We start from the raw sequence: 13,518 nt of genomic DNA on the forward strand, positions 1-13,518 counted from the left end.
TCTGGTTACTAGAGGTGAATTTTGTTGAACGATCACCTTCCCCATATGCACTGCATCCCCTTCTGTTTCGTTCTCAGAAAGACAAAGCTCCTGCAATACTCATGCTGCATCATCACTAGTGTCTACTCGATTGCGTCCAGCTGTGTCCCTGTGATCTCTCACTTCCCTTACCTCTAAGCAATGATATCAAAATACAGTTGTCTCGGCACCACCCTCCTCTGACTGTGATCCATCTTCCTGCTCTGCATTCACAGCAAAGCTTCTCCATATTCATCCCCCCACTCTTCCTGGGTTCTCTCTTCCCTCTTCTTTGGAGCTCACTGCATGCAGCCTGCTATCTTTACCTACTCACTACCTGACTACCCAAAGTAACTTCCCACTTGCCACTTACTTGACAATTTGGATTTGCTTCCCATAATATCCTAGCTTTTCTTTACCTTCTGATCACATCTTTCCAGTGATATTGATATTCTTTATTACCTAATACTGCCAAATTGAAGGACTTTAGGGGTTAGCATCTTGATTTTTTTTTTGTCTTCTCTCACTGGCTGGGAAATTTGACTCATTTCTGTGGTTTTGACATGCATTTTCATGCTGACAAAACCCACACATGTTACTAACTCAGATGCTGCTTTTGATCCAATTACCCACTCATTATTTCCATTTACAAATATCATACTCATCTCCCACTGTGCCTCCACCTTCTACAATCTCCATTATTATAATAAGCAGCAACTGGAACTGAAGCTGAAAATATGTTCCACTTTATTGCCAACCCATCGGAAAGTGTTGTGTTTTTCTGCAAGCATGCTTATCACTTTAAGCAGTTCACACATCTCCATCATGGTCACATCACCCTGATTCACGTGGCCATCTGCTCACCTAGACTATTGGCCTAACTTGTCTTCTGCTTCTCTGTCTCCCTTCCTAACTATTCTCAGCAGTCCAGAGTATTTATTTTAAAACACTAGTACATAACCTGTACTTTGCAACCCCCATAGGGGTGCATATCACATAGTTGGTATATCAAATATTTACAATTTTGATTCATACCAGTAGCAAAACTACAGTTATGAAGCAGAAATGAGACAATGTTCTGGTTGGAGATCACCACAACATGAGGAGCTGTATTAAATAGTCACAGCATTAGGAAGGTTGAGAACCACTGTTTGAAAACAATCCAGATCGTATGTTACTCCTCTCACAAAATCCTTAGACAGTTTCCTATCTCGCTTATAGTTTTATTTTTTTTAAGAGCCAAGTTCTTACAATGACCGAGAGGTCCCTACATGATCTATTTTCCTTTTTATTACTTTCCTGACCTCATCCCCTTCTGCTCTCCCCTGATTCTGTTCATGACTTGCTACTTATTGAACACACTAGACAAATTCCCCCTGGTGTGATCTTTCTGCTTTCTTCTTTTCCTGCTGGAAACAGTCTTCCAATATAGATATACAAAACTTATTTTCCTATGTGTTCTTTGCTGAACTTCAGCTTTCTGTTGTCATCATGTTTTGTAACGTTCCTCATCCCTGTTCACCACGCTCATATTTCTTAATCCCTTTTCTACTTTATCTTTAGCCAAAGCACTTAACCGTTATCAGAAATGCCAGGTTTACATATTTATGTTCTTATTAATTATTAAACACAAACTACAACAAAATCCTTGACTCTTTACTTTGCATCTGCATTCAGCTCTTGGAATATGTTTGAAAAGAGTACAATTTCAGTAAATACTTTCATTGCTGCTGTTGTCTACCTGCTTTGACACAGTGTCTCACTATACAGCCTGAGCCAGACTCCAACATTTAATCTGCTGCTTCAGAATCCCTTTCCCCATTCTGCTTAGTGTCTGCTAAGAAGCATGCATCGTCATACCTGAATCAATAAATACCACTTGTTTCTTAACAGTTTTTTAGATGTAATTATTTCTTGACTGTGAGTGTTATCCCTGCATGTGTGTACATATGCCATCCACCAGCCTTGTACCTGTGGAAACAAGAAGAGGATGTTGCAGTCTCTGGAATTGGAGCTGCAGAAGGTTGTGAGCTACCATGTTATTCCTAGGAATGAGACTCAGGTTTTCTGCAAGTACTTTTAACCATTGTGCCATCTTTCCAGCCTCGTCTAAAACTGTCTGAATGAACATCTAAACATCTAGCTTTGTCAGATACAAGATGAATATTTTGAGACAATAAAGAAAAAATTACATGATTTATAACTATTAATGCCTTTTGTAATCACCAGAAGAACAATAAATAAGCCTTATGTATTAAGAAATGTTCCATTTACCTACTGAAATCAATAGTTTAAGCCATAAACATTAAATTGCTTAATCAATAATAAGTAGAATATATTTATTATCAGGATTTGATGTCTTACTGAGGATTTTATGGGCATTTTTAAGTAATTAACTTACAATTAATTACAAATTTTAATAAATTATAATTTATCAATTGTTTGAATGTAAAAAGTATAAAGATATTGGTGGTCATCAACTGTGCAGTAATTACTCTTATTTGATTTCTAAAAAATATTTCTCTTTTTCAGTGATTTTAATAAATGATTCTGTAGATAAATAAAATATTACCTCGACCTAACCTTTATATAAACTCTGCCAGAATCTTACTGGAAGTCTCACAGAAAGTTACCAGACATGGAAAAACTGAATAATAACTAAAGATATTTAATTACACTTAAGCTACAATTTCATTCACATTTTGGAATAGAACACTTATTGAAATTAACATAATATTGAGTGAAAAGACCTAAAAGTACACATGGAAATAGTGTTGATTAGAAAAATGGTGTGGTGGTTTGAAGGAAAATGGCCCCCAAAAGGAGTGACACTCTTAGGAGATGTTTTCTTGTGGAATAAGTGTGCTCTTATTGGAGGAAGTGTATCGCCATAAAGTTGGGATTTGAGATCTCATATGTTCAAGATACTGCCCACATCTAAGACCACTTCCTGTTTCCTGCAGGATGTAAGACTCTCAATACCATGTATGCCTGAACATTGCTGTGGCCCACCATGATAATAATGGATGCAACCTCTGAATTGTAAGCGGGCCACCTCATTTAAATATTTTCTTTTATAGAGTTGCCTTGGTCATGGTGTCTCTTCATAGCCATTGAAACCCTAATAGAACTGAGACAAATGGACAAGAAATTATGAATGGATGTGTAAATAATATAGTTTGTGTATGGTGTTATTGTGTGTGTGTTTGTGTGTGTGTGTGTTCGTGTGCTCATATGCCCTCACATGAACACAAGCATGTGAAGTTCAGAAAAGGGTATCATTTAGCTTCTTGCACTTTTGCTTTTTTTGTGAACCTCAAATTTGTCCTATTAACTGGACTAGCTGTCCAGTGAATTCTGTTGATCAAGCTCTCTGCACTTAAACACTAGAGTTACAGTCACAGGCTGTCATGCCTGGGTTTTATGTAGGTGTTCAGGACTTGACCTCACAGCCTCATGCTTGAGCAGCAAGCACCCTTACTCACTGAGCTGTTTCCTAAGCCTCAAGAAATTATTCAAAATGTAAGTGTGCATTGAAATTGAATACCAGAATGTTTTCTTAGTAGTTACCATTATGTCTTAGTGATTATAAATTTTCATTATATTGCTTAATAGAATACATTTGCACAGGAAAAAAAGATATTTATTTTGTATCTTAAATTCTAATAAAGAACACTTTGTGGACAGGCAGTAGTTGTGTATGCCTTTAATTCCAGCACTTAGGAGGCAAAGAAAGGCAGACCTCTGTGAGTTTAAGGCTAGCCTGGTCTACAAAGCAAGTTCCAAGACAGGCTCCAAGACTATAGAGAAACACTGTCTTGAAAAACCATTTTAAAAAAAGCCTTTGTGAAAGCTAAAATTAAAACTTATTTCTAAGTCATTTCTTTCTCCAAATATATGTTTATTACTTATTTGATAATTTTGTTCAATGCACTCCTATCAGAATAAATTTCCATTCCTCTCAGGTTTACCCTTCCATCCTTGCACACACACACAGACACACACACACACACACCAACAAAAAAAAAAGCTAGCAAGTGTAATTTGTATTGCCCATATACTCACTGGAGCCTCACCATACTCCCATTAACTAGCCCTTTAAAGAAAATTGAGCTCTTCTCTGTAGTAAGAAGGCTGCTTCTTGGTTCCATGCTGTTCAATGCCAAAAATAACCACACAGAAACTGTATTAATTAAATCACTCTTTGGCCCATTAGCTCTAGCTTCTTATTGGCTAACTCATACATATTAATTTAACCCATTTCTATTAATCTGTATATCACCACATGGCTGTGGTTTATTTGCTAACGTTCCAGCATCTGTCTGCAGCGGGACTCCATGACATCTCTCTGACTCCAGACTCCACCCTTCTTCAGCCCAGCGTACAGCCTAGGTTTCCCCACCTATTTCTGTTCTTCCCTGCCATAGGCTCAAAGCAGTTTTTGGTCATTAAACAATAAAAGCAACACATATACAGAAGGACCTTCTACACCACTTCTCCACATCCCTGCCAGAAAACATCAGCTATGAAGAGCTAAACTTCAGCATCCTTAACACAGTTTTTAAGAACTCTCCTTTCTTTGGTGGCAATGGGCATTGTCACAGAAGCCTACAATATCTTTCATTCTCAGGTGTGTGTTTGCAGCGATGCATACCACTACCAAAAAACAAACAAACAAAAAAAAACAAAAAACTTCCTTGCTTTTAGATCATGGACTTCCACACGGTTTCTGTAGCAGAGTAGATTGTGGACTTCAACATGGTCCCAGAGCATTTTGGATTATGGACATCATCATGCCTCCTGACCATAGCACCAGTCATGTACAACAAGGCTTCCAGCTGCAGTGCAAATCTCAGACATCAACATGGTTTCTGGCAGCTCTTAAATCACTATGATTGTGTGTGTGTGTTCACCAGTGCATATATAAATGAAATTAAAAGAGTAGATTATTAACATCACAGAAAGTGGAATTGATAACATGTTTTTGAAAGTCTGAGGATAGAGGTTTGTGGGAAAAGTTAGTACTATGATTTAACTTATAAAATTCTAAACAAAGAATATTCAATCCATGGCTGCCATAGAGAAACACCAGCTCCAAATCACATAAATCCAAGTGAATATTTTGTCTTCAAGTGATACCCTAGGGAAGGTAGGGATTATTCAAATTTGCCTTCTCTGCTGATCATATTCACCAGTGGAATGGATTCAGGGCTTTTAATGTAACTTAGCAATACGAGTTTGGAAACTATAACATAATGCTGTTTTCTTAGTCAATCCTTTGCAACTGTGAAAGCAAAATAATGCAAAACATGGCTTGACATTAGAATCTTTTAATAGCCCTTGCTCTCCAGTTTAGAATCATCCTTAGTTCTCTACGTTCTATTACGTTTCCTAAACCAGAAGCCCCTTAGTTTCTTGACGTTCGAAGACGCAAGTCCATCACCTGTTTACATTCATGGGTATTTATAATGACCAAGGTTGAGCATGTAAACTGTCCAAGATAGTAAATCATTTCATACCCTCTCTTAAATATTGCAGAAAATTACCAGTGCAAGACAGAGCAGCCACTCTCTAGAAAAGCTCTTTATATACTAAACCAGCAAAACTTCAGGTTTTCTGTGTAATAATTTTTAAACAATTGAGTTTTACTTTTTACAGCACTTAAAACACTTATCTGGGCCTCACACAAAACAAAAAGCAGATGAAGGAATTATTTGCAGGAGGAGCTTTTGTTTCTTTTAATTGCACTGACACTATGTCATTTGAACATTAATGTAAGAAATACAGTAACAATAGACAATAATTCACACCTAAAAAGAATGTCATATTATTATAGTGTACCTGACAAGCACAACAAATCAGAATGAAATAGGTTACTACAAAGCAAACAAACAAACAGAAAAACAAACTCAGAGAACTCAAATTTTATTCCTGTGTTAAATATCATGTTTAAGTAAATTGTATTTTTCATTATGTAAAATTTTCAGATTTATTATTATCTATGAGTTTTTATGTGTGGTTCAGCATGGATCTTGCAAGTGACAGCTATACGCACAGCAATTGTAAAGCTAGATTTGGTTTCAGTGACTTCATTAAAATGAGGCAGGGAAGAATGGGAGAAATGACATCATTGAACCTATAATCTTAAAAAATGCATAATTTTGAAAGGCAGAACAACATTTAATCAATAACTGCATACAATTTTAATCTCAAAATAACATCTTGGTGATATTTGATGAATTAGGTAGACGATGAAAACCAATTTCACTATTTTTCACATATTTAAAGGGCTTCTAGAAAAATTTAACAATGTATATCTTCTATATGTGTTATTGTGTTAGCTCTCCATTGCTAAGACTAGACATCTGAGATAGTGAACTTCTAAAAGAAAGGATTATGTCACTTTAGGTTTGGATATTTCAATCCATTGTTAGTTGGCCCGTTGATTTTGAGACTATAGTCAGAGACCAGTTCGTAGCAGAAGCATAGAGCAGTGGAAGAAAGTCTCACTTCACTATGGCCAGAAAATGAAAGAATGGGAAAGGACTGGGGTTGAATTTTTTCTTCACAGAAATGCCTCTAACAGCCAACTTCCTTCCACCACGATCTTCATCCAGAAGAGACAATGCTGTCCCGATATTCCTGAGATGAAAAGCAGTTCTTCAATGCCTGGAACTCTTCAGAGTATTCCAGATCCAGATCATAGCATTTACATTTCAGTGAAGCTGTGCTACTCTATGCATAAGTAAAAACTTGGCAGTCAGTCTCTGCTTCTTCATCTATATATCTTATAATAAACTTGTAAGTCATCTTGAAATCATCATTGTTTCTTATTCTTCTGTACTTTTGCACAGTCTTTTATAAAAATTGACTCCCTTTTTTTCTATTTCTTTTTCTTTTTTTTAAAATTTACTTATCACATACAGTGTTCTGGCTGCACGTATGCCTGCAAGCCAGAAGAGGGCACCAGATCTCATTATAGATTGTTGTGAGCCACAATGTGTTCACTGGGAATTGAACTTCGGACCTCTAAAAGAGTAGGCAGAGCTCTTAACTCCTAAGCCATCTTTCCCACCACTCTATTCCTGTTTCTTTTCTTTCTTTCTTTCTTTCTTTCTTTCTTTCTTTCTTTCTTTCTTTCTTTCTTTCTTTCTTTCTTTTTTTTTGGATTTTCGAGACAGGCTTTCTCTGTAGCTTTTGGTTCCTGTCCTGGAACAGCTCTTGTAGACCAGGCTGGCCTCGAACTCACAGAGATCCGCCTGCCTCTGTCTACCGGGTGGTGGTGGCGCATGTCTATTCTTTTTTCTTAATTTCGCTTTGTATTTATTCTTTGTGACTTTCACAACATACAGCTCAATTCCATTCATCTCCCTTTCCTTTGTAACATTTGTCCATTCATCTCTCTGCCCTTGCTACCCCACCCACCAAAAAGTAAAATAAAATAAAAGTAAAAAGAAAAAATAAAGAAAAATAAAAATCTCTGATCATGGAAGCCGTAGTGTGACCTAGTGAGTCACAAAGTGTAACCTTTGGTCCATACATCTTTTCTTTCAAGTGTTCCTTCTAAAGAGTAGTTGATCTGGTTCGAGGCCTCTGGTTTCTGCTACATTATGGATACTGGGCAATCACTGGGCGCTTGCTGGATATCCTGTTGTTGTCCTAAGTCATGGAGATCCTGTAGCTTTGGATCTGCAAAACCAATTCCTTCACATGCTCAGCAGAGCATAGATGGGGTGGCCATTAGGGTGGACAGACTCACAGCCCTGGTTCTGGGCCTGAGTGAGCCTAGCTCTGCCACTCTCGGGCCCTGAGAACTGGCTCACTTGTGTCAACAGAGTCAGTTCTAGTGTGTTCCACAGGTGGGGTTCAGGGACTGCAGCTGGTGAAAGGCAGGAAGAACTCTCTCACTTTCATGATCTCTAGGCCAGCCTTCCCACCTGCCACAGGTGTCAAGGACCTGGAGGGGGGCAGGGCATCTATCTTTGAGATCTTCCTGGTTCACTCTTTTAGGGCCAGCTCACCGGTGGCCCTGCCAACAAAGTCAGCTCTACTGTGCTGCCCTACTAGGTGCATGGTCTGGGAGTACTGTAACTGGTAAGGGGCTGGGTCCGCTTCTTCACTTGTTGCAGGCGACAGAGATGAAGCAGAGAGGGCATCTTTTTTACCCATGCCATCATATGGCAGACAAGGTGGGAGGGAGCAGTTCTCCCCATTTCACGCCCTCAGGGCAATTCTGCACATTTCCTCCATCTCCCCACCCCACAAACAGGATCAGCTCTATTGTGTTGGCCAGGCTGGAGCTGTAGGACCTCCTCTCCAGAATGCTGCAGTGATGGGCAGGACCCGTTCTCCCTGGTGGTGTAGCCAGTGAGGTGCAGAGCCTACCCAAAGCAGCCCTATACTTTGCCTTTGGTGGTAAGAGGAGTCAGGGCTGCAGCACCTCTGGCCATGAACCCAGACATGTGCATTGGCAGCAGCCCAGACCCAAATATCATCATAGCCGCAGGTGACAAGCAGGCCACCACCTCAGCCAGCTTCTCACCGACCTTCACCTTTCCAAATCTGTCTCTCTTCACAGTACATGAACCATCCTGTCTCTGTCTCTCCCATACCCCACCATGTATTTGCTCACCATAATAGTGCCTGACCAACCAGCACCATAAAGTGCCTGGCAATGCTTATTTTCTCCTGTCTGCCCAGGGCGACCAATCCTGGGCAGGCAAAAGAATCTCCTTCTCCCACTCTATCATAATCCTTCATCTCTATTCTTAAAGTATCTCCTGGCCATAACAAAAACCTTGAAGAATGGAAGAGGAGCTTGTTTTGCCTTGAGGTTGGAGAGATGTTACCATCCATCAAGGTGAGGAAGTCATGGCAGAAAGGAGTGGAAGCCAGTTGTTCACATTACATCAAAAATGCAGAAAATGAGCAGGAATTAGATAGACAGATAGGCAGACAGACAGATAGATAGGAGTGCAAGAGAGATGTAATATATATGTGCATATAACCTTTTCCTTCTAGAACACTTTAATAAGCTTCTTAGTCTCTTCCTTCTTTTAATATTCAGAATACCTTTGTTTCCGTTTTATGGAACATTTGTTTTTCTAGATTTTATTTTCAAATTCAGCTCCAGATATATCTTAAAGTCAGACAAGTTTTGTCCGTATCAATGCAAAGATCTTCGAATAGTTAATATCATTGCATGTCTATTATTGAATCTAAAACCATTACAGTATATTTGTTCTTTATTAGAACAATAGCCTATAAATACTGTCACTTTTTTTTAGATTTCCAAAATTCATGTTCTTCACATTCATGTTTTGCAGGATAAAAGTTGGCTACCATAGATTATATTTTGTATTATTCCACCAAATATTTGAAGCTTTATCAACTGTCAAATTGCTACTTAATAGCAACTTCTAGTAAGTTAATCAGGAACACAGTAAACTAGCAACTGTTTTCAAAATGTAATTAGCATCAAGACAACAACATATAAACACGTCTTCAGGTTCAACATAAAATAATCAAGAGTTTAAAAACACAAATAAATATTTTGATTAAATTCATTCAGCATGAACTATATATTTAGAATAGATAAATATAGCATATTTCTTCAAAGGAAATTAAGCATTTGTTATTTGTTAACAGCAAATAAACTATAAAAATGTAAAAATTTAAATAATAGTTTGGTCTTTTATTCCAACCGTTTTGGAAAGCATCCTGAGATGTGTACATATTTAAGGCATCCCTGTAGTAATGAGACAGAGGGTGCTCAGAACTTCTCCAGATGATTTTTTTGAGGAGACTGTGCTATAATAGGAGTCATGTTGGGTTTCTGTAGCATAAAACATAGTGTTTCCCTTCACAGATTCTCAAGGCTAGCGTCTACCACCAAGTGTTAAATGGCCTGCTTTCTAATAAGAAACCTCTCCTTGTTGATCACTGATGACAGTCACCTGGTGGATTCAGATGGAAGCGGGAGTCTGGGTTTTTTTTTTTCCTGTTTAAAACAATTAAACCCAATTTTTTTTTCTCACAATGTCATCTGACATCCTCACACTGAGTTTTCAAATTCAACACATGACCAGAGGTGGATTAATAAGAATGAGCAGCTAATAAGGAAGGTGAAGTTCTAAATTAGCAATTGTAGGAAGTAAGGAGGAAAAAACAGTTTATAAAAAAATTGGATGAATCACAGAGTCTTAAAAAGGGAGGTGTTGGGACTGGAGAGATGGCTCAGCGGTTAAAAGCACTGGCTGTTTTTCAGAGGTCCTGCATTAATTCCCAGCAACCACATGGTGGCTCACAACCATCCTTATGAGATTTGGTGCCTTCCTCTGATATGTAGGCAGAACACTGTATGCATAATAAATAAATTCTTTTTTTAAGGATAGGGTCCTGAAGAGGGAGTTGAAAACAATAACTCATGTTGCAAGAGGACCAAATTTCAACTTCGAGCACCCACAGGGAAGTTTACATCAGTCCTGGGGATCCAACTGCCTCAAAATAAATAAATAAATAAATAAATAAATAAGTGAACCATTGGCATAGGAGACTAATTCCTCAGCAGCAATAGTTAAAATTCTTAAGGTTTCTTTCATCGTTGCTCATTACATAAAGATACGGAAGCCTGCATGAGGTTTTTATGATTAATATGATGAAAATAAAAAATAAGTGAGGAGAAGTCAAAGTAAAAGATTTGAGGACTCCAAGAGCAACGAAAGCTAAGAGAAGATGTGGAATATTTTCTTCTAAACTGTGAAGCCAAGAATTGTAGGACACAGTTACAATCTCAGCTATCTGGAAGACAAAAGAGAATTGAAAATTCAAGGTCAGCCTGAACTAGAATCTATTGATCAAGCAACAGAATAGCTTTAAAAGTTTTAATATCTATATTTACATATTTATATGCAATTTTCCATATGAGAATATAGATTATTTACTCAAACAGAAGTCTTAGCATTGACCCTATTGAAGGGTTGTGTGATAAACACGTGGTCCATGCTACAGTGGAACAATGAAATTATTCATCTTAGAAGTTATACCGAGTAGCTGGCAATCTGTCCCTCCTCTCAGAAAAGAGAGATAAAGAGAAATGACATGAATGACAATGACCTTTTTTACAGGATGAAATGTAAAAATCACCCTTCACCTCTCAAGGGGAACAAGATAAAAGCCTCAGGTGTACTTTCTTTAGAAGTCTAACTAAATTAATGGAAAAATGAGAGCAGCCTTTAAGGTTTTGTTTTATTATTAGGAGATAAATTCTCACTTACGTACCCTAAGGTAGTCTTGAATTTGCTTCAATCTTTCTACTTCAGCCTCACAAATACTAGGATGAGAGGCATAATCTACATTGCTGTCTTTTAAATTTATAAGAATTAAACTTCCCTTTAATTGCGACATCGTTCTCTAATCAAAGATCATTTAGTCAAGACGCCAGTAACCTTTGCTCCAATCTTTGAAGGTGCAGAAATCATGAGAAACAGATTCTCAAGACTTTGTTTCCTGGTATTTCAAAAGTAATGTGGTTTTTACGCTAGAAGTCACACAGTTTATGGATTAGATTCTCTAAGTAGTAGGTAAATGGCAACTGAATCCAGCAAAATGAGAACGAAGGAAGAAACCAGGTGGATCCACACGTTTGGTTGCTATACAGTAGACACTTAGTTTGACAACATCTCAGGCAGTGCCTCTGTCTGCTGCACCTGCAGAGCTCTGTGGGAAGATTTGATTCAGAAGCTGGAGCCCAGAGAATAGGAGAGAGGGTGGAGGTCATTTAGAGTCTTAAGCCTTTAGCAGGATAAAAGCAGCTAGAAGCAACAACTCCCCCTTTACTTTTCCTCTCTTATCTTTAGCTTCTTATGATTCTTTCTTCCCATACTATTTTCATCACCATTGTCATTCCCTTTTCTCTTGTCTTTTTCTGTCCTTTCTAATACGTTTTTATTCATTGCTGTAGATTTCTTTTTCTGTAACCTCCCGCCTTTCTTACTTTATCTTTGATTAACTTATTTCTTATTCTACTGTCTTCAGTCTCTTCTAGATACTGCTGTTCCCATTACACAAGTGCAGAGGATGATGTTCTATGTTTTCAGTTGGCTTTGTTCCAGAGAAATTAAAACAACTCTAAAGCAAAAGACACTGAGACAGTACAGGAGCCTTACTTTAATATGAATGTAAAGATGTTTAAGAAGTTAGGATGTCTCAGGATCATACAACTATGGAAAACCTACTTTCGACAATCCACTCTCCGTCAATAATGAGAAACCTTAAAATATACCCCACTTTATTAGCATTAAGGTCTTTAGCCCAGTTACAGAATGGAAAAGTACATATTCACTCAGATAATTCAGCATGAACTCGTAAACAGTACTGTCATGATGTAGGATGTCTCTCTGTATGCTCTGAATATGTTTTATTACCATTCGTTAATAAGGAAGGTGATTTGACTAATAGCCAGGCAGAATAGAGTCAGGTGGGAAATCCAGAAATACAGGAAGAAAAGGGGCAGAGTGGGCGACACACTAGCAGCTAGCAGAGAAGCAATATGGGAGGTAACAAGTCACAAGCCTCATGGCAAAATATAAATAAATGGGTTAAATTAATTTGTAAGAGCTAGTTAATAATAAGTCTGAACTAAAAGGTCAAATCGTATGTAATTAATATTAAACCTTAGCGTGGTTATTAGGAAACTGGCAGGCAGGAAAGAAGCCTCTAGTTACACTATCATGACCACAGAAACAGGAAATAACCCACCTGTGTAGTGGTCTGCTGCAAAATAACTAGTGCTATCAAGATTCCTTCTCAAAACAATGCTGAAATGAAACATAATTTTTATTCTGTTGCTTAATTAAAGACTTTATATACTTAGTCAAAATAAAAAATACAAGGATGCCAAGGTAAGTTTACTTAGAAGAGAACTTATTTTTAATCAATTTTTGATTAGAAATTTGGGTTCTCAGTATTTGGTGTATCTGACCTTTAATAGTTGTATATTCCGTTATTAATTTTTTAGACTCTTTATGTTTAAATTAATCAAATCATAAGATGCTTCACAGTCTTTCTGTGTGAAAACAGAGCACATGAAGTTAGAGGAAGTAAAAGAAGTTAAACAAACTGCATAAATTTCTTTTAAGGTTTAGAGCCAATGGAAATGGGTCGTTTCAGTTCAAGCTTTCGGCAAAGATCCAAAACAGTTACTATTTTGTCCAAACTGCTGCAGCCCTAGTCACAATGCCAGTGACCAGCTGTGTTGATACACTTGCATTTAATACTTGTTTTATTGTGCTGCGGAGGGAATGAGCTTGATTTCATTTTGTGCTCAAAGACTTTTTTTTTATCACAAACAGCATAAAACCATTCTGAGTTTTGTCCCTAAATGTGAAAGCTATGAATGATGCCACTGTATATATAATGCATACATCTATAATTAGTCTATAACTGATTGAAATACATATTTTGCCTTACTTAGTTATAAAAATAGATGTATTTCATCTA

The sequence above is a fragment of the Microtus pennsylvanicus genome, chromosome 1, assembly GCF_037038515.1.
Source record: "Microtus pennsylvanicus isolate mMicPen1 chromosome 1, mMicPen1.hap1, whole genome shotgun sequence".
NCBI classification, from domain to species: domain Eukaryota; kingdom Metazoa; phylum Chordata; class Mammalia; order Rodentia; family Cricetidae; genus Microtus; species Microtus pennsylvanicus.